Source organism: Rhineura floridana, chromosome 9 (genome assembly GCF_030035675.1).
Source record: "Rhineura floridana isolate rRhiFlo1 chromosome 9, rRhiFlo1.hap2, whole genome shotgun sequence".
NCBI classification, from domain to species: Eukaryota; Metazoa; Chordata; class Lepidosauria; order Squamata; family Rhineuridae; genus Rhineura; species Rhineura floridana.
In genome coordinates, this window is record NC_084488.1 from 121,833,798 (window position 1) to 121,858,858 (window position 25,061).

The window sequence follows — 25,061 nt, forward strand, 5'->3', positions numbered from 1 at the left end:
GATGTGCAAAACCCTGCCTATGGTGACAGACCTCCAAACCCGGTCCCTATAGCCATGCTATTTAGGGATGGAAGGATCTGTCCGTTTCAGTCACTCATTTTCCCGCATCTTAAATTAGGCTCTCCAGAGTTCTGCAGCAAGTTTGCAGATTTTAATTTTCATTTAATTTTCATTTCTCCAGCCTTTTAGTGAGAATTTCTCCTACTAAACACATTCTTGTATATAGTTTTTACTAATATACACATGTTTGCAAGCAATGTCCCTTACTGTAATGCATTTTGTATGTTATTTTCACCAATATATTCATTTTTATGCACACTTTCCCTTATATGTGTAGTTTTGCAAACATTGTTTAGTTGAAGAACTGCATGGCAAAATTTGGATAAGTGAACAGTTTGAAGGAAATTTTGAAGTAGTCCTGTTGTTTGGGGCCTATGGCCATACTACCCTGAACACGCCTGATCTCATCTGTTCTCGGAAGCTAAGCAGGGTCAGGCCTGGTTAGTACTTGGATGGGAGACCGCCTGGGAATATCAGGTGCTGTAGGCTTAGAGGAAGGCAATGGTGAATGACCTCTGAATACCTCTTACCATGAAAACCCTATGAATATATCTAAAAAAAGATTCGTACGGTTGCCATAAGTCGTAATTGACTTGAAGGCATGTAACAACAACATGTTGTTCGGAAAAGTGCAGATTTGATAAATTCAGCTTTAATGCAAACTGAATAGAACTTCCCACCCATCCCTAATGCTACTACAGGATGCTTCCAATGTGAAGTGGAGAAGGTGGATCATCCTTTGTGGGCTTTAGTCCACTAAAGCTTATGCCACAATCAATTTTTTTAGTCTTTAGACACAAAATTCTTCACTGCTTTTGCTGCAACAGACTTACACACAGGTACCCATTTGGAATACATATATGTGTGTGCACCATGCCTTATATCAGTGGCTTTCAACCTTTTAACATGTTGTAATATTTTACAGAACCCAAACTGCCGCACTTTTCTGGTCACTCCACACAAAGTAAAACAAAAACAAAAGTAAAAACTGGTAATAATGTAATTTACAATTACAAAATTCATAGGTAAACATTGTACTAAATTAATCATTATAACTCAGAATTAGGGATGGGTGGATTGCTTTCGGTCTTCGGCAACCTCACAAGTGTTTATCTTAATCTGCATTAAGCTGAGCATTTTTGTAAAAAATAAATCAAGTGTGAAAATTTGTATTCAATCACAAACTCTCTGTTTTAACATGAGTATTAATGACCTGAAAGATCATCTCACCCCTTATATAGCCAGTCCATCACTATGCTCTGCAGGTGAGGGCCTCCTGCAGATACCATCTAATCAGGAGGTCTTTTCTGCACAACATAGGAAGTGGACCTTTAGTGTTATGGCACCTACCCTTTGGAATTCCCTCCCCTTAAATATTAGACAGGTGCCATCTCTGTTATCTTTTTGGCACCTATTGAAGACCTTCCTCTTTCAACAAACCTTTTAAGTAGAGACCTTATCCAAGGCTGCATCCATCTTGGAATTGCTTTTTAAATTGTTTTTAAAAATATTTTTTAAAATGTTTTTAAGATGTTCTGTTTTTAAAGATGTTTTATTTTAATATATTTTAAAGTCTTTTGTTTTCAAGATGTTTTCAAGTGCTTTTAGTGCTTTTGTTTGCCACCCTGGGCTCCTTCTAGGAGGAAGGGCGGGTTATACATTTAATAAATAAAAAAGTGTATAAAATTAAGCATGGCATGGAGAAAGTGGATGGAGAAGTTTTTCTCCCTCTCTCATAACCCTAGAACTCCTGCACATCCAATGAAGCTGAATGTTGGAAGTTCAGAATGCACTTCATCACACTGCACATAGTCAAACTATGGAATTCGTTCCCACAGGAGTCAGGGATGGCTGCCAACTTGAATGGCTTTAAAAGAGGATTAGACAAATTCACAGAGGAAAAAGCTCCCAATGGCTACTAACCATGGTGGCTATTTTCTCCCTCCTCTGTCGGAGTCAGCGTGCCTCTGAATTAGGGATGGGGGGGAATAACTGCTGAATCAGACTTAGTACTGGATTCGGACTGAATTTGAGAGTTTGCTGTCTTTTTGGACCAGCACTAATGTTTTGTGGCAGGCCATGACTGCAATCGTCATAGATTTTCTTCTGCATTTTCCCCCTGATTTTACGTAATTATCTTTGTAATTTCCTCTAAGTTGATGCATTCATAACAGTGTGTAGGTGTGATAAACAGGAAAAAATAAACTACATGGAACACTGCGATCATTGACGTAAGTATTTACATAAAAAAAATTTTTGCAACAAAACAACAACAACAGCGGGTCGAATCAGGAAGTGCCAAAGCAAGCAGGAACAAAAAAAGTGCGGATCTGGATAAGCTGATCAGAACTAGGCAGCGAACCCCATCCCTATTCTGAATACCTGTGCTGGGAATCACAGGTGGTAAGAATGCTCTTGTGCTCAGGTCCTCCATTTGAGCTTCCCGTGGGCATTTGACTGACCATGGATGCCCATGCCCATGGGAACAGGATGCTGGACTAATTGGGTAATTGTTCTGATCCAGCTGAGGGCTCTGCTTATGTTCTTATGCCCAAGCCAAGTGGTCAGGACACATCCTGTTACACAGTCTTTCCTTCAGACATCTGACATGATGGCAGTTAGAATCCTCACAGAAGGGGGCTTCACAGCGTAACCCTCCTGCCACGGTGGCAGTTCACTGGTATTACTTCGAGAGGTGTAAATTTGGTCACCTCACTTAAAAATGCAGACTGAATAAAATTCTTCTCCATCCCTACTTGGAATATTATTCAAGATCATTGAACAACTGGAAAATTAAGAACTTTAATCAGGGTAATTCTGAGTTTGCTCAGTTTTCAATGTGAAAAACGAGCTCGGTAGGTTGCAATATGTCACATAATTCCAGGCAGATGCTTGCAGAATGCAAACGTTCAGGGGAGCCCAGGTTGAAAGACGCTGACTTAACAGGTTCAATCTACAGGAGCTAAACATCTCTGTCTGTGGTATTAGCCGTCTGATGAATGATCCTTCAATACAAGCCATCCCATGATGTTGCATCCAGCCAGTATTTGTTCTAACTAGGGATGGAGAAGAAATTTGATTCAGTTCATGTTTAAAAGCAAACTTACTGAATTCGCATTTTCAGAAGCAGTACGCAAGAAAAGCACAGCCATCCTTCAAAATTCATGCTTCTCTGAATTTTGCAATGCATTTCTCCAACAAAGCAACGTGTACAAAAATGTATATACCAAAATGTGCATAAAAATGCATATATTAGTGAAAATAACGTTAAAATGTATTATATTAGGGGACATTGCTTTGCAAAAGTATGTGTTAGGCAAAATTGCATACAAAAATGTGTACATTAGGAGAAATTCACACTTAAATTCTGATGAATTTTCATGAGGACTTTTAAAAAGAGAATTTGCAAACTGATGCTGAACTGCGCAGAGCTGAACTTAAGACTCAAAAAATGAGAAATAGAGAGAAACCAAAATTGACATATTTGCCTATCCTTGTTTTCTGATAGCTATCACTGGCAAATCATTATTAGCAGGGGAGGGGGTCCAGATGAGCCTTCCCCCAGCTGAAAAATGTGGGCGGGGCATAGTGCACACAAATACTAGGGAACCATGCAGTGTACAGCCTGTCATTCCCATTTCACACCCTGCAGCTGCTGACGTACACTTTGAACTGTGGTAACACATTGCCAGTTAATTATGTTTTCCTAATATATCTTTCTCCAAAAGAACAAAAGCTGCCCTGGCTTTTAAATCAGTACAGAACAAGAGGTGACAGAGGAAGTGAGTGCAGAACAAAGCAGGCAGTGTGGAGCAATGGGTAGGGTGGCCTTCGCCAATCTGGTACCCTCCAGATGTTTTTGACTACATTTTGAATAAGCTGCAGCAGCATCAGCTATGCTGGCTGCGGCTGGTGAGAGTTGTAGCTCCAAAACATCTGGAGGACACCAGATTGAGGAAGTCTGTCTTAGAGGATAGGCACTTTTCAAATTGCATCTTCAGAGAAGCATACTGTGGTTTCCAGGTGGCCTGCCTGGTTGGAGAGGGAAGGTGTGTGTGTGTGGTCTGGAGTTAGAGTTGAGACGTTGCAACTAGGGATGGGCAAATCTGTCAATAGCAGTTTATTTCTGTTTCTCATTTCTCCAGTCTCAAAGTTAGTTCTACATATTTCCACATCAGTTGTGATTTTCCCCCCAAGTCCTCGTGAAAATTTATTTTAGTGTGAATTTCTCCTAATATACTCATCTTTTGAATGCTGTTTTGCCTAATGTACACATTTTTCCTTAGGGAAAGTAATTTCCCTTAATGTAATGTAATTCTGTACATTATTTTCACTAATACATGCATACATGCATACTTTACCTTGGTGCATGCATTTTAATACATACCATTGGGCTGATGAACTGCATTGCAAAAATCAGAGAAGTGCACATTCTGAAGGACGGCTGTGCTTTGTTTTGGGTATTGTTTGGATAATTGCAAATTTGTAGTTTCACCTTGAAATGTGAACTGAATAAAATTTCTCCCCCTCCCTTTCCCATCCCTTTGTAGACTGCCACAAGGACATACAGTGAGTATCAAGACAATTGAACTCACAAATCTTTGCACAATGGTGTTGGGAGGGTGAAATTTGAAGCAAAGTAAAATGCTAGAAGAGGTTGCTTAACCTACTAGAGATGGAGGGATCTGTCCATTTCAGTTCTCTGTTTCTTGTCTTAAATACAGTTCTCCACATTTCTGTAGCAATTTGCAATTTTTTTAAAAAAAAATCCTCATGAATATTCTTCAGCATTTTTGTGCAAATTTCTCCTAATACACACATTTTATGTATGCACTATTGACTAATGTACACGTTTTTGCAAGCAATTTCTCCTAATATACTGCATTTGTGTATGTTATTTTCACTAATAGGTGAAGTTTTATGCACACATTTACCCAAAATACGCATTTTTGTATACATTGGTCGGTTGGCAAACTGCATTGCAAAATTTGGATATGTGCAAATTTCAAAGGATGGCTGTGTTTCGGTTCTCATATTGTTTCAGAAAGTGCAAATTTGATAGATTTGGCTTTAAATGTGAACTGAATTGAATTTCTCCCTACCCCTTGTTATCACCAGTGGAGGAAAAATATGGGGGAAAGTAGGCAAGAGATCCCTCCCAAAGTGGAAGGATAAACTGGCTCTTTAATTCCACTGTTGTGAAATTCTACCTGGGATAAAAAGTGGGAAAGGGGACTCTGATGATGTGGTTTTACCAAGTGATCCCTGAGTGAGTAGATAGCAGATTCCTTGTACTACAGTAGGAGCTATTAATCCCCTATAAATGAACCCTGGAAGGCATGTTTTTCAGATTCAAAAACGGTGGGGTTTAGAGCAACTGCCAACACTGCTGAGGAATTCCTAAGGAGTTGTGAAGGAGGGAGAAAAAAGCCCATTTGAGTTAATAACATTAAAGTAACTTCCTACAGCAAGCGAATGCTAAGAACTGATAGGAGATTACATTCCAAGAAGAAGGATTTTGCAGAACATGTTGATAAAACCGAGCAACGGCATTCAGCCGCAGAAGCACATTTCTCGACACTGAGTTGGCAAAATTAAGTTCTGGCTGCTTGTTCCACCGAATGTCATGGAAGAAAAGTGCCTTGCTGAATAATACCTGAGAATGTTCACAACACTTTACGTGCTATATATTGGTAGGTAGCCTGTAAGGTAGCTTAGTGTTAATATCCCCAGATTCGGGTGGCTGAATGAATACAGTGCCTTGCTTAAGGCCACTTAGAGAATGCCGGGCTCCAGGTCTAATAACTCAGGGCTACAATAATTCCACGCAGAGAATAATATGGGGGGTTCTTTTGAAGCAGAACAGTTTCCCCAAACTGAGAGAATTGCTTCCACTGGATTTCATTCTGTTAAACGTGCAGGACAGTGGTAGTGGCCAATGGCTCCAGGTCAGTGGGGCAGTGGAATTCACTCTGGGTTTTAGTCCGTGTCATGAACTGCTCCTGGTTCAGTCCCAGGACTCAATTCCCAAACCCAGGGCAATTGATCCTGGCAAGGCACAAACCTGTGCCTCCCCTTACTAGGACTGAGTAAACCAACAACAACCCTGCAACGTAGGTAGACTGCCACCACTCTGGGCCAAGGGAAAACCCAAAGTACCAGAAATAGACCTGCCAAAGATTCCAACAGACAAGAGCCAAAGTACACACCTTGTCTTGGAGCCTTAGGCAAAATATCCAAATATACAGTAGTCTGTGGTTAATTGGTCAAGGTACTGGATTTAGAGCCAAATCCCCTCCTGCAATTAACACACACACTGGTAAATAAGAAGTAGCTTTATTAAATAAAATATATTATTTATTTATTTATTTATTTATTGTATTTGTATACCGCCCCATAGCCAAAGCTCTCTGGGCTGTTTACAGCAACTAAAAACATCAAAATCATACAAATTTAAATCACATCTTTTAAAACCAATTTAAAACACAAATTAAAAAAATTTAAAACAATTTTTAAAACACATGCTAAAATGCCTGGGAGAAGAGGAAAGTCTTGACCTGGTGCTGAAAAGATAACAGTGATGGCGCCAGGTGCACCTCATCAGGAAGATCATTCCATAATTTGGGGGCCACCACTGAGAAGGCCCTCTCCCTTGTTGCCACACTCCAAGCTTCCCTTGGAGTAGGCACCCGGAGGAGGGCCTTAGATGTTGAGCGTCGTCTATGGGTGGGTTCGTATCAGGAGAGGCGTTCCATAAGGTGTTGTGATCCCAAGCCATGTAAGGCTTTATAGGTTAAAACCAGCACCTTGAATCGAGCTCAGAAACATACAGGCAGCCAATGCAAGCGGGCCAGAATCGGTTTTATATGTTCGGACTGTCTGGTCCCTGTTACCAATCTGGCCGATGCATTTTGCACAAGCTGCAGTTTCTGAACCATCTTCAAAGGCAGCCCCACATAGAGTGCATTGCAGTAATCTAACTTGGAGGTTACCAGAGCATGGACAACTGAAGCCAGGTTATCCCTGTCCAGATAGGGGCGCAGCTGGGCAACCAACCAAAGTTGGTAGAAGGCACTCCGTGCCACCGAGGCTACCTGAGCCTCAAGTGACAGAGATTATTCTAGGAGAACCCCCAAGCTATGAACCTGCTCCTTCAGGGGGAGTGCAACCCCATCCAGGACAGGTTGGACATCCACCATCCAGTCAGAAGAACCACCCACTAGCAGCATCTCAGTCTTGTCTGGATTGAGCCTCAGTTTATTAGCCCTCATCCAGTCCATTGTTGCAGCCAGGCACCGGTTCAACACATTGACAGCCTCACCTGAAGAAGATGAAAAGGAGAAATAGAGCTGCATGTCATCAGCATACTGATGGCAACGCACTCCAAAGCTCTGGATGACCGAACCCAAGAGTTTCATGTAGATGTTGAACAGCATGGGGGACAGAACTGACCCCTGCGGAATCCCATATTGGAGAGTCCAGGGTGCCGAGCAATGTTCCCCAAGCACCACCTTCTGGAGGCAACCTGCCAAGTAGGAGCGGAACCATCACCATGCAATCCCTCCCACTCCCAACTCAGCCAGTCTTTCCAGAAGGATATCATGGTCGATGGTATTGAAAGCCGCTGAGAGATCAAGAAGAATCAACAGAGTCACACTCCCCCTGTCTCTCTCCCGACAAAGGTCATCATACAGGACGACCAAGGCTGTTTCCGTGCCAAAACCAGGCCTGAAACCCGACTGAAATGGATCCAGATAATTGGTCTCCTCCAAGAGTGTCTGGACTCTGAGCTGGCCCGCAACCACTCATTCAAGGACCTTGCCCAGGTGAACAATTACAGCAGCAAAATGGTTCCTTAAAACCCACACCCCTGAGGGCTAGGTAAAATACAGAGAGCTACAGTCAGAAAACAAAATAACAAAACTGTCTAGCTTAGTCTGCACTTATGAAGAGGTAAACAGCAAAATAGCTTCATGGTTCCACATCTCCCCAGAGATATAGCCTGGATAGCGGATGGAAGATGGAGCCCCTCCTAGGTAGCATCAGCAACCATAGGGTACAATGGGGAACAAAGACCCAAGGTCTGAATCCTATTCTTATGGGAAAATGTCCAGCAATAGCCAGGAATTAATTAGCCAATCAGGAGGCTTTCAGACGATGAAATATTTCTGGATTTTTTGTGCCTAACGGTCACATACTCCCCAAGCTTCCCAGGTCAGGCAGCCCTGAATACCAGTCTCCACTGATAAGCAGGTGTTCTTTTTTGGGCCTAATTAACAAGCTTCAGCTGTGAAAACTGCAGTCATGCCTCTCAGAGGCCCCATCCCAGACAAGATGTCTTCCCCCAGAATTCTTTGTCTCAAAGCCATTTTAGAAATCAGGCATTCTTGACAGTCCGAACTTTCAAGTGCAATACCACTGACATGGAGCCACCAGTCGCCACTGGTGCAGGATCAGGTCTCAAAACCAGCAGAAGAGTTAACTTAAATATATGTCATGGGGGGGTGCACCACCTCAGAAACTAGGCAGGGGCACACACAATAGAATGCTATTCTTCAAGTAACCCTTCACAGAGCAAACAATCTCATCAGCCAAAAGCCTAAGCTAAGACCTTTCTTCCTGATCTGCCAGCTTTTTGTGTGCAGTGATTTGTGCTGCATGGAGGAGCATTTGTCACTGTGAGCCTCCAGCATGCCTCCCAGCCCCACCCCTATAGCCCCAGAAGCTATTTATGAGGGCAAGGCTTTAGCCATGCTAGAGTAGCCGTCTCCAACCTGTGACCTCCATATATTTTGGACTACAACCAGTGGTGTGCTGGTAAATGTTTAACAACCAGCACTCACCTACCTTGGCATAGATGCATGCTGGAAGTGCTGATCTTCCCTTCCTCTGGTGCGATCAGGTGGAGCGCTGGGGTCTGATCGCACCGGAAGAGGAGAAGATCATCTGTAGTGTGCTACAGCTGATCTTCCCCTGCTCCGGTGAGATCAGCTGGAGAGCAGGGAGCTCAACAACCGACTCGCAAAATTCCTGAAAATTTAACAGTTGGCTCCAGCAAACCACTGACTACAACTCCCATCACCCTCAGTCAGTACTGTTTGGAGCTGATGGGAATCGTAGTCCAATGGAGGGCACCAGGTTGGGGAAGGTTGTGCCAGAGCATAACACTAGAATGCAGCAAAGACCACATTTTTTGTGCATTGGCTTTTTTTGTGTAGAAGTTCCCAAAGGTTAGAAAATGCATCTTAAAATATATGTGTGTGGAGAGAGTGACTGGAGATGCCCAAAGGACAGCCAAGGGAGTGGAGTTTTCTGAGCAAAAATGCACACCCGTGTTGTTCTGCAGTTTTGATTTCTGGAGGATCTGAGGCTTAGAGAAAATATTTTTTGTCCCTCTATGCTGGAGAATAATACAAAAAAAGACACAATGTATGTAGCATCTTCAAGGCAGGGTATTTATTTCAAGATGGCATCATATGCGACCACCCAGAGAAACTATACTTTCTGTCAATGTGAGATGATAACAGATGATCATAGTTTTCAAATACATAAGTGGCTGTTATAAAGATGACAGATCAATTCTTCTCTGTGGTTGCCAAAGGCTGAAAAGGGTGGGTGTGTGGAGAGGGGAATCGTTTCCGAGCGACCGTCAGGCTTTGGGCAGAATTGTGTAGAGGAAACTTCCCAATGGTAAAGATCCACTGGGCAGAGAAAAAGATTTATAAAGGAGGGGATGTGTGTGAAAATGGTAGTATAATAGGACAAAGATTGCATACCATCTAGACAATAGGATTCTAATGGTGCAGACTTGTAGGGCTGCAATGAGAGTTATTTCCACACTGGCCAATTTGTGCATTGTGTTTTCCTCAGCTGTCTCATTTGAGCATTGCAGTGGCGTCACTAGGGTTGGTGTCACCTGGTGCGGTAACTCATGGTGTCACCCCCATGGACCTCCTCCCGTATCAGACCATACAGAATCCTTAGTAATGTTTTTTGTACTAATGTTACTCGTAAATCGTAATTCCCATATATCACTGAATGTAATGGCAATAGTAGTGACATAAACAACTAGCAAAATTAAAATTACACCTTTAAATTACAATATCATACGCACAGCTCAAATTCTTGCTCTTATTACTAATGGGAGTTAATTATCTTGCATATGCCCATAGTAAATTTTCAGATACTTTCAGACCCTCAGCAATTTTCAAGTGGTCTATGTAGAAGAAAGGTTTGGGAACCCCTGGAATAAGACACCTGCTTATGTCCCTATGCTGCTCCCACCCCTCATTTAGGTGCCTGGGATGCATGCGTGTGGACACACCTCCTTACAATTATGGAAAGTGATTCTTAATAATAAGTCTCCAGACACAAAGTTACATAGGTATTTATCAGTTGTTTAGTAGAAAATTCAGAGCTGCAGGGTCCCTTCATGATAGTTACAGCTCCTGGATTAAGAATGAGATCTTTGTTAATGCATTCTCTCACAACAACAAACATCTCTAGGAGCCAATCAGCATGAAAGTCGAGAGCGTTAGCAACTGAGAAGAGTCTGACTCACCTCCTTTCACTCTGATTGGCTCCAATCTGCAGAAAAGGCAAGGAAGCATATTAGAAGACTCTTCTCAGTGACTAACACACTCCCTTTTCATGCTGACTGTAGGATGCTTGGAGACATAGGGACCTTGCTCCCCAAAAAGCAGAGGGACTAAGATCCCCTGGACGACTACCCTCCTGGTGCTTATGGACATGACCATAATATATTTTGTGACGTGCAAGTTCAATATTATTTATTAAGTGTGTTTAGGATTACACTGATGGCATTCCCAAATATGTACTTTCACACAGACTTTGGTTTTCCATAACACAATGTTTGTCCAAGCCTCCACACTTGGGGGGGCACTACTTGCACACCCCTTCCATAAGCACATCAAAGTTGGATACACACCTGAACCAAGACCCAGACAAAAGGGCACTCAAAACAAAAAGGTAATTACAGTGGCTGAGTAGATCTTGTACAGTGGTTATACTGACTGGGCAGCCACTGTCCTTCATATTTTACAAAATACTTTTTCCTATACAAAGATTAAATGTCTGTGTATGAAAAAGTAATATATGAAGTGGTCTCAATAGTGAGAAAAGTAAACAAGTGAATGGTGATCCAAATGTTTTTCATTCTCACGTTATGAAGCTAGCTGCCAGATGATGTATCACCTTCCCTACACATGCAGCGTAGACTGAAAAAACAGCACCCAAGCCACCATTCAATACGTGCACATGTTCTTTCCAACATGAATCTACAGGTCTCAAAAAGTAATGTGTGACAAAGTCCTCAAACACCTTATAACATGCCTCAAACATGGTCTCTTGTTCTACCAGCATGCCTTCACACCATCACTTTGCCAAAACATAAGGATAGGTAATTTGCTTTTAGGGAGGTTCACAATTATGATTTCCTATTTATTTAATCCAAAAATATTTAAAATACATAAAAACAACCAGGGGAAGATATTGGAGAAATATAAAATAAATACAAATAAAAAGGGGGGGGGAGGTGAAGAGACCTTAAATGTGCTACTCACCATCTCTCAGCTTATCCTCCCCTCAGGATGAAAACAATGGAGAACCATGACCACCCCCAGGAAGAAGGGCACACTTAAAATGTAGAGGAAAAAATCATCTACAACCATAATGTGAAATCAAATACTTATTGGGACACAGTATGAAGAAATATTTATATAAACATGACTCTCAAATATGTTTATGAATTACACAATCTGTAAATATATTTATAGTGTAATCCGATGTTTGTTTACTCAGAAGCAAGTCCCAATGTATTCAATGGGGCTTACTCAAACTGGGAAGTGTGCAGAGAACTACAGCCTCAAGTGATAAGGAACTTGTTCTTTCAACTTGTTCTTTTAAGTTGAGACCTTATCCTAGTCTGAGTCTGTGTTGGAATTGCTTTTTAATATGTTTTTAAGCCTTTTCTTTTTTTAAAAAAATATGTTTTTTTAAAGCTTTTAAAGATATTTTCAAAGATGTTTTAATATATTTTAAAGTCTGTTTTTATGATGTTTTAAAGTGCTTTTAGTGCTTTTGTTTGCCGCCCTGGGCTCCTACTGGGAGGAAGGGCGGGATATAAATCAAATAATAAATAAATAAACTTCATTCACCCAACCCAAAATTCAGAATCATGCCTCTTTAGGCTGTTTTCCGTTTATTCTTGCTTTATGGTTATTGGATTTAAATGGCTTTATTTCTTGTTGTGAGCTGCCTTCTTTTCCAACCCTACCTCACAGGGTCGTTGGAAAGACTACACACACACACTGCAGATGTATAAATACATACAGCCCATATAATAGTTTATTGTCAAACCAGTTGGTCATTGCAGAAAAATCAGTATTAGTTTTTAAAAAATCAGTGTTCGTTTCCTACAGAATAAAAACTGTAATACCTAAGTAAGCCCTGCCTACTTGCTTTAAAATAGGACTGGAGGAGGGAGGGACAGAAAGACAACACAAACACAATTCTTTTTTACATTCACTCCAAAGTCCCATTGATTTTCAGCACATTCGTAACCATGTCTACTCAAAAGTAAATCCTATTGAATTTAATGGGATTTACTCTGGAGATATGGGATTAGCAATGTTTTTACCCCCACGAAAGCAAGTATTGGGAAGGTTTTGAAAACACTGCCCAGGATCTGACTCTTACACACAAGAGGGGAAAAAACTGAAATGTATATACTTACCCTATTTATGAGATTGTCAGATAAACGGGGGGGGGGAACCACCATTTTCTGGCCTTGCAATGAGGTTTACTAGACACTCCCATAGGTCAAACAAACACTTCACTGATTGGCTGCAATCCTGAATGGGTGGGGTTAAAGCTACGAAGTGCTATACAGTAGTTTAAAAAAAGATTTAACAGGGGCGGCTGACGTTTTTATGTATATCTCGAGAACCGGACCACCTAGAAACTTAATTTTTTTTAAAATTAAAGCTGAGAATCACCCCCCTCTGATGGTGTCACCTGGTGCGGTCTGCACCCCCCGCACCCCCATAGTGATGCCACTGGAGCATTGGCATTTTGGCAGAGCTGATCAGACTGCATGAAGGATCCAAGAGATAGATTCCTAGAGCCGGCAATTTTCTTAAAGGTGCCAACACAGGGCTGGTCCTACCATTAGGCAGAGTGCGACAACTAACGTAGGCAAGAGGCACCGGGAGGAGGGGAGGGCAGCAGCGGCAGACCCCTCCAGTCATTTTTCCTGAGCCTCCCATCCTGTGGAAGATCAGAGCTGTGTGTGATGCATAGGCTGACATGCTTTCTCTAAGCTAGCAGGACCCACTGAGCGCCACTCAGGTACAGTGCAGGATGCTGTCCAATTGCTAGGGTCGAAGTAAGATTCAAATGCCTTTCCAGTAATCTTCTGTACACAGGACACGGGGTCCCTAGGAAACCACCTTACACAGAGTCAGACCATTGCTCCATCTAGTTCAGTCTATTTAGCTCAGTATTGACTATACCAGGGGGAGCGGGTTTTTTGAATAAGAACATAAGAAGAGCCTGCTGGATCAGGCCAATGGACCATCCTCACAGTGCCCATTACAGGAAGCCTGCAAGGAAGACATGAGCGCAACACCGCTTTCCCCTCCCGTGGTTTCCAGCACAGAGACATACTACCTCTGACAGTGGAGACTATACTCAGAGAAAAGCAGGCAGAATCTCAGAGCCCTGCTGAGCCTAGTGGTGGCCTCAGCAGAGCCAACTGTCAGCAAAGGTGTCTTTGACAGCCAGAGTAATCTTGCACATCATCATCATCATCATTGTTTATTTGTATGCCGCCTTTCCATAAGAAATTATGCACAAGGAGGCTCACAACATGAACAGGTAAAAAAAGTTACACAACTCACTGTAAGAAATAAATCCAAATGCTCAATCGATTAACAAAAACATCACAAAAGACATACAAGAAATTGATACATCCTTATAATTCCTAATAAAAATCCAACAATAAAATACAGAAGCATAATCCCAATAACAGCAAAACATAAAACCAACCATCAGAAATTATTTTTTTACCCAAAACAGAAGCCCCTAAACAACACCCCACAGTCAAGGTGGTCTCTGGCATCTTCAGGTAGTGATACCTTTTACAGCTGCAGTCAGTCAAGGCCCCACCCTTCCAGGCCAGGTGGAAAGAGGCCAGCAAGGAGGGACAGGGTCTTACAGCCAAGATGGTCAACATGTCTACTCAGAAGAACATCAGGCTTCTGGATTTGGCTAAAGGCCCATCCTGTTCTCACAGGAGCCAGCCAGATGTCCCAAAGGGGAGCCTGCAAGCTGGAACTGAGTGCAACAGCACTCTCCCCTCCTGCGGTTTTCAGCAACTACGATTCAGCAGCATGCTGCCTCTGACTGTGGAGGCCCAGCAGGCCAGATCACAATCAGTCCTCCACCCCTGTGGGCTAGCTGTGAGAGGTGGGTGAGTTTGACCCACCTGTCAATCACCTGATGCCATTATTTGCCAGCCCAACGCTCAGCAACGTGTTGAACATAGGGCTGGCAAATCTGCTTTCTGCCAGGATCAGCTGTGCAATTGAGTGCTCCATGGGCAGCCAGTCCTGAAAAGTTGAGTTCACTACCCAACAGCTGATGGGGAATGGGTTCAACTTTGCTTTCTGCAGGAAATGGCTGCGTGATCCAGCTGCATCTCTACATGCCCCATATCTGATGTTACATATTATGTCAGAGTGGTTTAACAATCAATTCCTCTTCCCAGAGAAGTCTGGGAATTGAACCCCTGTTAGGGGAATTAGGGTCTCCTAACTCTCAGCACCTTTAACAAGCTACAGTTCCCAGGATTCTCTGGCGGAAGCCATGACTGTTTAAAGTGTTGTCATAGCATTTTAAATGCTTAGTGCAGATGCAGCCTTCTTGTCATATTAAGTCTTACTATCTCAGTTGCTCCCAAAGGCCTGAAAGAATAAGTGTGCCTTCAAACAGTGATGGAGAAACAAAAGTGAGGGGACCAATTATATCTTCAGTTGAAAGGAGATGCACTATTGGGGTGTCACTGTGGAGAAGGCCCTGCTATGCATCATGGCCAGACGCGTGGTGCTCATTGGCGGCACTGCAATGACCTCACCCACTGATCTCACAGCATCTTGACATTGCCGTGTAAAGTTGGGGTCTTGACACAACCTTGAGTCATTGCAAAACCAATCTGCCGTGCTGCACTCTAAAGGCATGCACATTTAAGTCCCGTTGATTTTAATGGGAAAGGCATGCCCAGTCTTAGGTTTTTCTCTCTGAAAACAATGGAACCTCAGAACACTTAGCTTTGCCTGCATTGTACCACAAGAGTGCCACCATTTGGAATTTCATGCATGAATTTCCATTATAACTGGCATCAAAAGCCACAGGCACGAGTTAGTTCACAACCAAATTAGGTCATATCACATGTGCTTAAGCAAACATTTGAAAAAATCCAAGATGGCAGCCCTGAGCTCCCAATGGCACAAGTCCGCAGGGACCTTCAGCCTCCTTCGAAGACGCCTTAATATCGCTGGAGGGAATGCTGCAAGTGCTCCTTCTTTCCCAGTTTAACACCCTTTGCCCATTGTTCCTTCCCTTGTGCTGAGTCTTTAGACCTCGTTTCTGCAAGGTAACAAGACAGATGGGGCCCATTAACTCGCCTTCATTCCCGCAAATGGGCAAAGGTAACATTGTGAAACCAATGAACGTGAAAGACCCCTTCCATCATGCCCACTGCACTAGTCACAGGGAGCAGAGCTATGGCATTGCAAGGAGGCTGTAAAGATGATTGGTCTCCAGCCTTCCTCCCTGCAATGTGACCTACTTGCCGGTTTTAAGATGTTACTGTTTCCCTTGGGTGGCTGATGGGGCCGGTGACTAATTTGAAGCCTAGCAGGGGATATGGAGCCCATTCATACACAATGTCCTGTGTCGTTGTCCATTTTCATATGTCTGCTGAGTACTGTCTAATAGGAGTATTCCCAGTCACATCACCGGAGATTTAATTTTGTCTGGAGGGGATGTTTAGCTTTGGAACTACAAGAAATGACAACTTTCGTTTCATGATTTTTTTAAAAAAATACATATTATCTTGCTGTCATATATATTAGAGCTAGGCTGAAGTATTCAGCTAATATGTTCTTCTTTTCTTGTCTTTCCTTCTTTGGTGAATTTTGGAAGATTGAGGGACTAAAGAAAAATTGTGCAGATACAGGCAGAAATTCTAGAGGCAGCAAGGCTTACTTACAGGAACATCCATTTTTAAAAAGTCTTTATTCTTTCAGGGAACTTGTGCTGGCTGCTTTATTCTGGTGCAGTCAAACCAGGAAGGAGGCCATGGTCTCCACGCCTGAGCAATGCTATGTTGCGATGTTTCTTGGTTCCAGATGCCCTGTGGGATGCAGAAAGGGCCATCGCTCAGTGACAGAGCATCTGCTTTGCATGCAGAAGGACCCAAGTTCAATCCCCATAATTGACAGGTAGAACTGCCTGAAACCCTAGAGAGCCACTGCCAGCCAGTGTAGACAATACTGACCAAGACGGACCACTGGTCTGACTCAGTATAAGGCAGCTTCCCATGTTCCTGAATGGGCCCCCCATTGGCCACTGTGTATATGCACAAGTGTGCATGTCCACGCACAGGGACAGCTATTTCAAAATGGGATATAAGCTATCCTTTTCTATTGTAGGCCAGCTTCAGAATTGAAAACAATGTTCCCTCTTCTCCTTTAATCTGATCAGTAATTAAAAGGCATCCACAGTGTCATTAAAAGACTATGATGTGCATATCTTGCATATTTCTAGGTAAGATAACCTTTGAGCTGCTTGTTGCCCTCCTCCATGGTCAACATATTTTCAGTTTTCTGACACTTTCACAGAGCGGGGAGGGTGGCTTATGGGCTTCCCTTGGTGAATTCTGATTTTTATACTGTGTTTATGTATATGGATATTGTTTATGTATTTTGCTTTGTAAATTAATTGATATGTTTTTATTGTACCTTGCGTATTCTATTATAAACCACTTTGAGACCTTTTAGATAGTAAGAGGTCTATAAATGGAAATGATTAATAATAATAATAATAATAATAATAATAATAGTAATAATAATAATAATAGTTCAGTCACTTTGTCAGCCTCTCTTGAATCTCTCGCATGCCTTTAAAAAGAATATAAGAAGAGCCTGGCTGCCAGATCAGGCCAGTGGCCCATCTAGTCCAGCATCTTCTTCTGACGGCAGCCAACTGGATGCCCCTTATGGGAAGCCTCCAAGCAGGACCCAAGAGCAACAGCGCTTGCCCACTTGTGATCCCCAGCAACTGGTATTCAGAGACATAGTGCCTCTGAAACTGGAGGAACAGCTGATAGACAATGATGGCCTTATCCTCCACTAATTTATCCAATCCACTTGGGTGGCCATGGCTACTTATTGTGGGAACGGATTCCATAGCTTCATCTATGTGCTGCATGAAGAAGTACTTTCTTTCATCTGTCCTGAATCTTCCAACGTTCCGCTTCATTGGATCGCCCTGAGTTCTACTATTCTCCACACCACGCATAACCTCATGCACCTCTATCATGTCCCTGCCTTACTTGCCTTTTTTTCTATAATCAATAGCTCGAGAGGTAGTAACTCTTCCTCCAAGGGGAGTCGCTCCAACCCCTTGCTTATTATGCTTGACCTTTTGTGAGTCTTTCCTAATTCTACAAGATTGTTTTTGAGGTGAGGCCTTCATTTCTTCAGCGCCATCCTGAGATGCTTCTCGGTCTCTAAAAAAAACCCCTGCTCATCTAGAAACTAAAATGATGAAACTGAGGTTATCATACTTTGGACACATCATGAGAAGACATGATTCACTAGAAAAGACCATAATGCTGGGAAAAACAGAAGGGAGTAGAAAAAGAGGAAGACCAAACAAGAGATGGATTGATTCCATAAAGAAGCCACAGACCTGAACTTATGAGATCTGAACAGGGTGGTTCATGACAGATGCTATTGGAGGTCACTGATTCATAGGATTGCCATAAGTCAAAATTGACTTGAAGGCACATAACAACAACAACAAATTCTTCCTTGCTGCCTATCATCCTTGGAACTCCCTCCCAGAGCACTAATGTGATGCTTCTTCAGATGCTCTTCCTTCCAACTCCACATCAAAACCCACCATGAAACCTTCAGTCTTTATGCTCAACCAATAATGAAGACTAAAGACATGGAAACATGGACTCACATTTAGGATGCCTGCGATGTAGTGGTTAGAGTGTTGCACTACAACCTGGAAAACCAGAGTTTGAATCCCCACACAGCCATGAAGCTCCTTGGGTGACCTTGGGCCAGTCACTGCCTCTCAGCCTCAGAGAAAGGCAATGGTAAACCACCTCTGAATACCACTTACCATGAAAACCCTATTTGTAGGGTCGCCATAAGTCAGGATCAACTTGAAGGCAGTCCATTTCCCTGTCTTCTCTCTCCACCATCAGATTTTTGACTGTGAGCTGCTTGGGACATAAGAACATAAGTAGTAGCTATCGATAGGGACAGGATTCCTAATGATATGGTTGTCTTTGTCTGCCCATACTTGGGAAAAGGATAGATCCAATCTTGTTTAGGATAGCCTGTGCCATTGTCTGTGACAATAGAATATTATAAAATATACTATCCATGCCACCCTTCAGAGATGTCACTGTCATGCAGGGCGATAGCCCAGTATTATAGAAAGTCCCAGGTTCGTTCCACACCATCTCCAGGGTAGGGCCAGGAGAACCCCCATGAACCAATGATCTGACTCAGTATAAGGCAGATTCCTATGTTCCTAAAAGTTCAGGGCTGGGATTACAATTGAAACAAAATGCCACACAGATTGAAAAAATTGCTTATATTTTAAATTTCAAAGTGTGAACAGCCTCATTTTTTAATTTAGAAATTTGTTTCTGAGGGATGATTTTGATTCATGTTGAAGAATTTTTAAATCAATAGTTTTAAAGCATGAGCTTATCAAATTAAATGGGCACGTGGGAGGAATCCTGTGAGAGTGCCATTGAAAAGAAACGTCTTGCACAGCTCTCATTCATTTCAGTGGGGTCACACGCAAGACCTACCAACTGGATCATGCCCAGTAAGTTTTACAGTGTACACAGAACTCCTTCAAAGTCTGTTTGTAGGCATGGTTTGGACTCAAACCACCCCTGCAAATGGATAACGTAAACCACCCCTGGAAACAGACTTCAAAGGGTTCTTTTGAAGTGCTCTGTCAGGGCCATTCAGCTCATCGGTGCAGAGAGTGAGCCCCTTTGAAGCTATCACCTGACATCATAATGATGTCAGGTGATTGACAGGTGGCTGACCCCACCCACCTGTCAAAGTTGGCTCCCAGGAGTGAGGCAGGCACAGATCTAGCAGTTCTTCACCCCTGTTTTACACCATTTTTTAAATAAAAAAAAATCTAAAATGTTGCAATAGAAGTTATCTGATGACATGCATAATTGGAAATGTTAAGGGGCAAAAAAGGCCATTAGGAGAAAATGAATTCCAGTTTTCATAAGTAAATTTGCTTGAGTATGCCCCCCCAAAAAACTTTGTTTCTTCAGAGTGACGATTGGCATATACCCAAATTTTCCCTAACATAAAAGGTGTAGATTGAGCTGGGCATTGGAACAATAAAAACAACAAAAATTACATGAAAACAACTGAGGTGTTTGTTTCTGTGTTACCGCAATGCAGCCCAGAAGCAGCCCAGGCTACGCAGAACCTCATCGGCTTTAAACGTTGGAGCGACGTCTCTCGCTCATGTGCTGTGCAAGCTGTCATTAAAGGCATGTTTACATTAACAAGGGAAACTGGGCACACTGTCTAGCGGAGAAAATCACGGCAATTACCCACACAAATAGCTTTCCCCCTGTTTCTTTCTGCAGTCTTTCTCCATGAGCAGTTAGGTAGAGAGAAATTTGAGAAGGGAAAATAGATCTCCAGATGTTGTTGGACACCAGCCTTTGACCACTAGCAACACTGGCTGAGAGTGCTGGGAGCTGGAGTCCAGCAACATCTGGAGGGCCACAGGTTCCTCAACCCTGCCACACAAGGATATGTTGTTTCTGAGAAGTACTGTAAAGTGGTTGCCAAGATTTGCTATAAGGCTCAAATGTGGATCAGATCCTGATTCTTTGTGTCCCTAAAGATGCTGGTCAAAGGGAGGAATTTCATGATCTCCTAGTTGGGGCAATTCAAGTAAAAGCCCATAATCCTCCTGGCCTGGAAAAGTCAGGTGATGTTAGTGGGCCAATCCATCACAATAGTAAAGACTCCCCATGCCTCATGTCCTTCGTCAGCTTGGTCACCTTGCTACTGAGGGAGGCTGTTGGATTCTCCAGAGCCACCCGATTGGACTGATTCAGCAGTATTTTATTCATTCATTCATTCATTCTATCATGTATTACATTTATACCCCACCTTTCTTTTGTTGATAGAAACTCAAGGCAGCTTACATATGGTTCCCAGGTGGTCTCCCATCCAGGCACTGACCACAGCTGATCCTGCTTCAGCAGGGTGCTGGCCTCATGTGCCTTCAGACCATAGCCTGGGACAGAAAAAACAACCCACAACCAAGTCCAGCAACTGGGGTCCATCTGCCTCTGTAACCCAAAGTTCACCTCTCGTTGCCCTTCTTGAGCCTATTATTCCATGCAGTGTATTCTGGGATGATCGAGAAGACATCCTGGCCTTCCTCTGTGTGACAACCTTTCAAGGACTTGAAGAGTGCTACAATATCTCCTCTCAGTCTTCTCTTCTTGAGGCTAATAAACAGGCCCGGTTCTTCCAGTCTCTCCTCATTGGGCTTTGTTTCCAATCCCCTGATCATCCTTGTTGCTCTCCTCTGAACCTGTTCCAGTTTGCCTGCATCCTTCTTAAAGTGTGGTGTCCAGAACTGGACGCAGTACTGAAGATGAGGCCTCACCAATGCCGAATAGTTCCAAACACAAACCAGACATACATACATAGGCTATTTCTCCATAGCCAGCAATGATGGGAGCTAGAGTCCAACAATCTTCGGAGGGCCAGAGCTTCCTCAGGCCATCTGAAACCCTGGAGAGACTCTGGCGGTCAGCATAGACAATACTGAGATAGATGGCCCAATGGTCCAACTCGATATAAGGCTGCTTCCTATGTTCCTTCTGCACAAATGGCAGAATTGCTCATTAGTTGTCCCTGATTGTGAGAGGTCATGGCAAGTAGTGCCACTCCCTGCACACTGCCAGGCTCATCCCAGCCACCTGAGCCAGAAGTGACACTGCGATGTCTGTCAGTTGTGGGGAAAGTCCCCCACTTCTCCCGCTAGCTTCAAGAGTGGCAAGCCAGCTGTTGGAAGAGTGGTGGCAGCAGCAGTAAATGCTCTAAGAAGGAGCACTATACTTACCATTACCAAATGCCAACAGAGAGAAAGTGGAGCCTTTTGCACCTGGCAAGGAAGGGAGACTTTCCCAGATAGCGAGTGGGGAACCTCCCGTAAACAAAAGCAAGCAAGTCAGGTGGGTGGTGCAGGGTGTACAGGGCGTAGGAGGGTGTGCAAATGCTGAACGGAGAGCACCTGATAAGGAGCTGGATCCCAGACTTCCTTTTAAAGGAACAAGGGACTCTCCAGGTATTCCCCCTAACGACTTGCAGGAGGTTTGGGGCTCTGAGATTACTCTGGGGCGTCTCATAACAGTACTGAAGATGTGTGATCTCACTATCTCCTGGAATGCCCCATCATTAGGGCTTCCCTAACTTTGCCCAAACCAGGAGTGAGGAACCCTTTTCAGCCCGAGGGCCGCATTCCCTTCTTGGCAAGCTTCTGAGGGCCACTTGCCAGTGGTGGAAAGAGCCGGAGGAAAAGACGTCGGAGCGACATATGTAACTCTTACCTTCGTACAGCAGGCTAGTTTGTACACACACACACACACACTCACACCCATCTCTACCCTGCATCCAGACAAGAAATAAACATTGTCCGAGTTCAAGGATTCAGTACAGGCAGGCAGAAACATCCCAGTCTGCAAAGTGGAGCCAGCAAGGTGTGTGGCCTGGGGAGAGTTCTGCGGTCCACACAGAGAGGCCTGGAGGGCTACATTTGGCTCATGGGCCTGAGGTTCCCCACCCCTATTAGCCTAGACTCTGATTAGAGTTGGGAAAGGTTCAGAAAAGGGCAACAGAAATTAGGGATAATAAGATCCATTGGCCAGTGTCACTTCCAAAACATTCTGTGGACCTAAGAGGCAGTATTGATTCAAGTTCGTTCTTTTTCTGCTATCCATTGCTTTTACTGGTCTGATTTTTTTCTCCCAAAACTATCAATATTAATATCAATATTTTGGAAAGAAACTGGTTCCTCCTCCTCCTCTGTGACTGAGTTTTCACATTTTTACATTAGCAAGGAGAGGCCGGCTGTTCTTCTTTTGGAAAGTAAAGGAGGAAAGCTGCCTTCAGTGCCCCCCATTCCCCACTATCCTGTCTGCCCATTGGTCCATCCATCCAACCATCACTCTCCTCTTTTCTCCTCTTCTTCAGCCTGCCTGCCTGTCTGTCCCTCCATCCTCCAATCACCCGTCCTGCTTCTTCCCCCCCTTCCACTCCCTCCATTGCTGGTCCCAGCTGGCCTGTATGCTGCCTGGGGTGCATGGCTCTGCCACTAGTGATGCAGCCAATTGCTGCTGCCATCTGCTTGCTGTGCCCCACCCTGTCAAATGCAGCTCACACACATGGGCACACACATTCACATACACACTCACTCACACACAAATGGAACTGGGAGGAGGGACTTAGCAAGCAAGGACAGGCTGATCAGTTTCAGACACTACCTTCCTTGCTTCTCCTAGTCAATTTCAGTTAGCAAGCAAAGCAGGTTGATCAGTTTAATTTATATTCGATGTGGTAAAAATCTGGCATCAGAAAAAGCAGTGGAAGTTTGCAGGCTTCAGGATCCATCCACAAAGATAACAGACCTGTGAATTATCAGGGAGCCTGATGGCAATTCTGATGTCATTGAAATCCTTGCCCATCCCTAACAGAAATGATCAAGGGGTTGTTTTCTAGGCCATCTCCCTACAGGAACATGTTCGTCCTTATTAGAGTCCTTATATTTTTTAAGGTGAAAAAAGAAAAGAAAAGCCACATCTCTGCAGCTTCCTTCAGCAGGAAGCTGTTCCAACATCAACCTCCCCTCTCAGCGCCGTTAATATTCCCTCTAAAGGTCACCATCAAGTGAGATAGGCCTTCTATCTACTTATCGTTCCTGCGCTGAAACCAGCATAAAGAGAAACTTCCCATGGTAAATTAAAGTTTAACAGTGTGTTATTTTGCGATAAGCACATTCCATGTGTCTAACACACGTGGCATTTCCTTGAAACTGTTGATAACTGTACAGACTTCTCTGACTATATATATATATATATATATATATATATATGGAAGTATTCACTGCGGTTACTGTATAAGGTACCTTTCCTCACCTTGCTAGCAAAGTTGACAAGTTTGCTCAAACAGATTGTAGAGGCACAATTAAGAACATAAGAACATAAGAAGAGCCTGCTGGATCAGGCCAGTGGCCCATCTAGTCCAGCATCCTGTTCTCACAGTGGCCAACCAGGTGCCTGGGGGAAGCCCGCAAGCAGGACCCAAGTGCAAGAACACTCTCCCCTCCTGAGGCTTCCGGCAACTGCTTTTCAGAAGCATGCTGCCTCTGACTAGGGTGGCACAGCACAGCCATCACAGCTAGTAGCCATTGATAGCCCTGTCCTCCATGAATTTGTCTAATCTTATTTTAAAGCCATCCAAGCTGGTGGCCATTACTGCATCTTGTGGGAGCAAATTCCATAGTTTAACTATGCGCTGAGTAAAGAAGTACTTCCTTTTGTCTGTCCTGAATCTTCCAACATTCAGCTTCTTTGAATGTCCACGAGTTCTAGTATTATGAGAGAGGGAGAAGAACTTTTCTCTATCCACTTTCTCAATGCCATGCATAATTTTATACACTTCTATCATGTCTCCTCTGACCCGCCTTTTCTCTAAACTAAAAAGCCCCAAATGCGGCAACCTTTCCTCGTAAGGGAGTCGCTCCATCCCCTTGATCATTCTGGTTGCCCTCTTCTGAACCTTTTCCAACTCTAGAATATCCTTTTTGAGATGAGGCGACCAGAACTGTACACAGTATTCCAAATGCGGCCGCACCATAGATTTATACAACGGCATTATGATATCGGCTGTTTTATTTTCAATACATTTCCTAATTATCGCTAGCATGGAATTTGCCTTTTTCACAGCTGCCGCACATTGGGTCGACATTTTCATCATGCTGTCCACTACAACCCCGAGGTCTCTCTCCTGGTCGGTCACCGCCAGTTCAGACCCCATGAGCGTATATGTGAAATTCAGATTTTTTGCTCCAATATGCATAATTTTACACTTGTTTATATTGAATTGCATTTGCCATTTTTCCGCCCATTCACTCAGTTTGGAGAGGTCTTTTTGGAGCTCTTCGCAATCCCTTTTTGTTTTAACAACCCTGAACAATTTAGTGTCATCAGCAAACTTGGCCACTTCACTGCTCACTCCTAATTCTAGGTCATTAATGAACAAGTTGAAAAGTACAGGTCCCAATACCGATCCTTGAGGGACTCCACTTTCTACAGCCCTCCATTGGGAGAACTGTCCGTTGATTCCTACTCTCTGCTTTCTGCTTCTTAACCAATTCCTTATCCACAAGAGGACCTCTCCTCTTATTCCATGACTGCTAAGCTTCCTCAGAAGTCTTTGGTGAGGTACCTTGTCAAACGCTTTTTGAAAGTCTAAGTACACTATGTCCACTGGATCACCTCTATCTATATGCTTGTTGACACTCTCAAAGAATTCTAATAGGTTACTGAGACAGGACTTTCCCTTGCAGAAGCCATGCTGGCTCTGCTTCAGCAAGGCTTGTTCTTCTATGTG

At 43.4% G+C, this 25,061-nt stretch overlaps 1 non-coding gene across 1 annotated transcript; it reads left to right on the forward strand.

Moving 5' to 3' along the window:
* The first annotated feature begins 430 nt into the window (after positions 1-430).
* Positions 431-549, forward strand: LOC133364735 (5S ribosomal RNA). Its single transcript, XR_009758018.1, has one exon. It is a non-coding gene; the product is annotated as a 5S ribosomal RNA (ribosomal RNA).
* Positions 550-25,061: the final 24,512 nt, after the last annotated feature.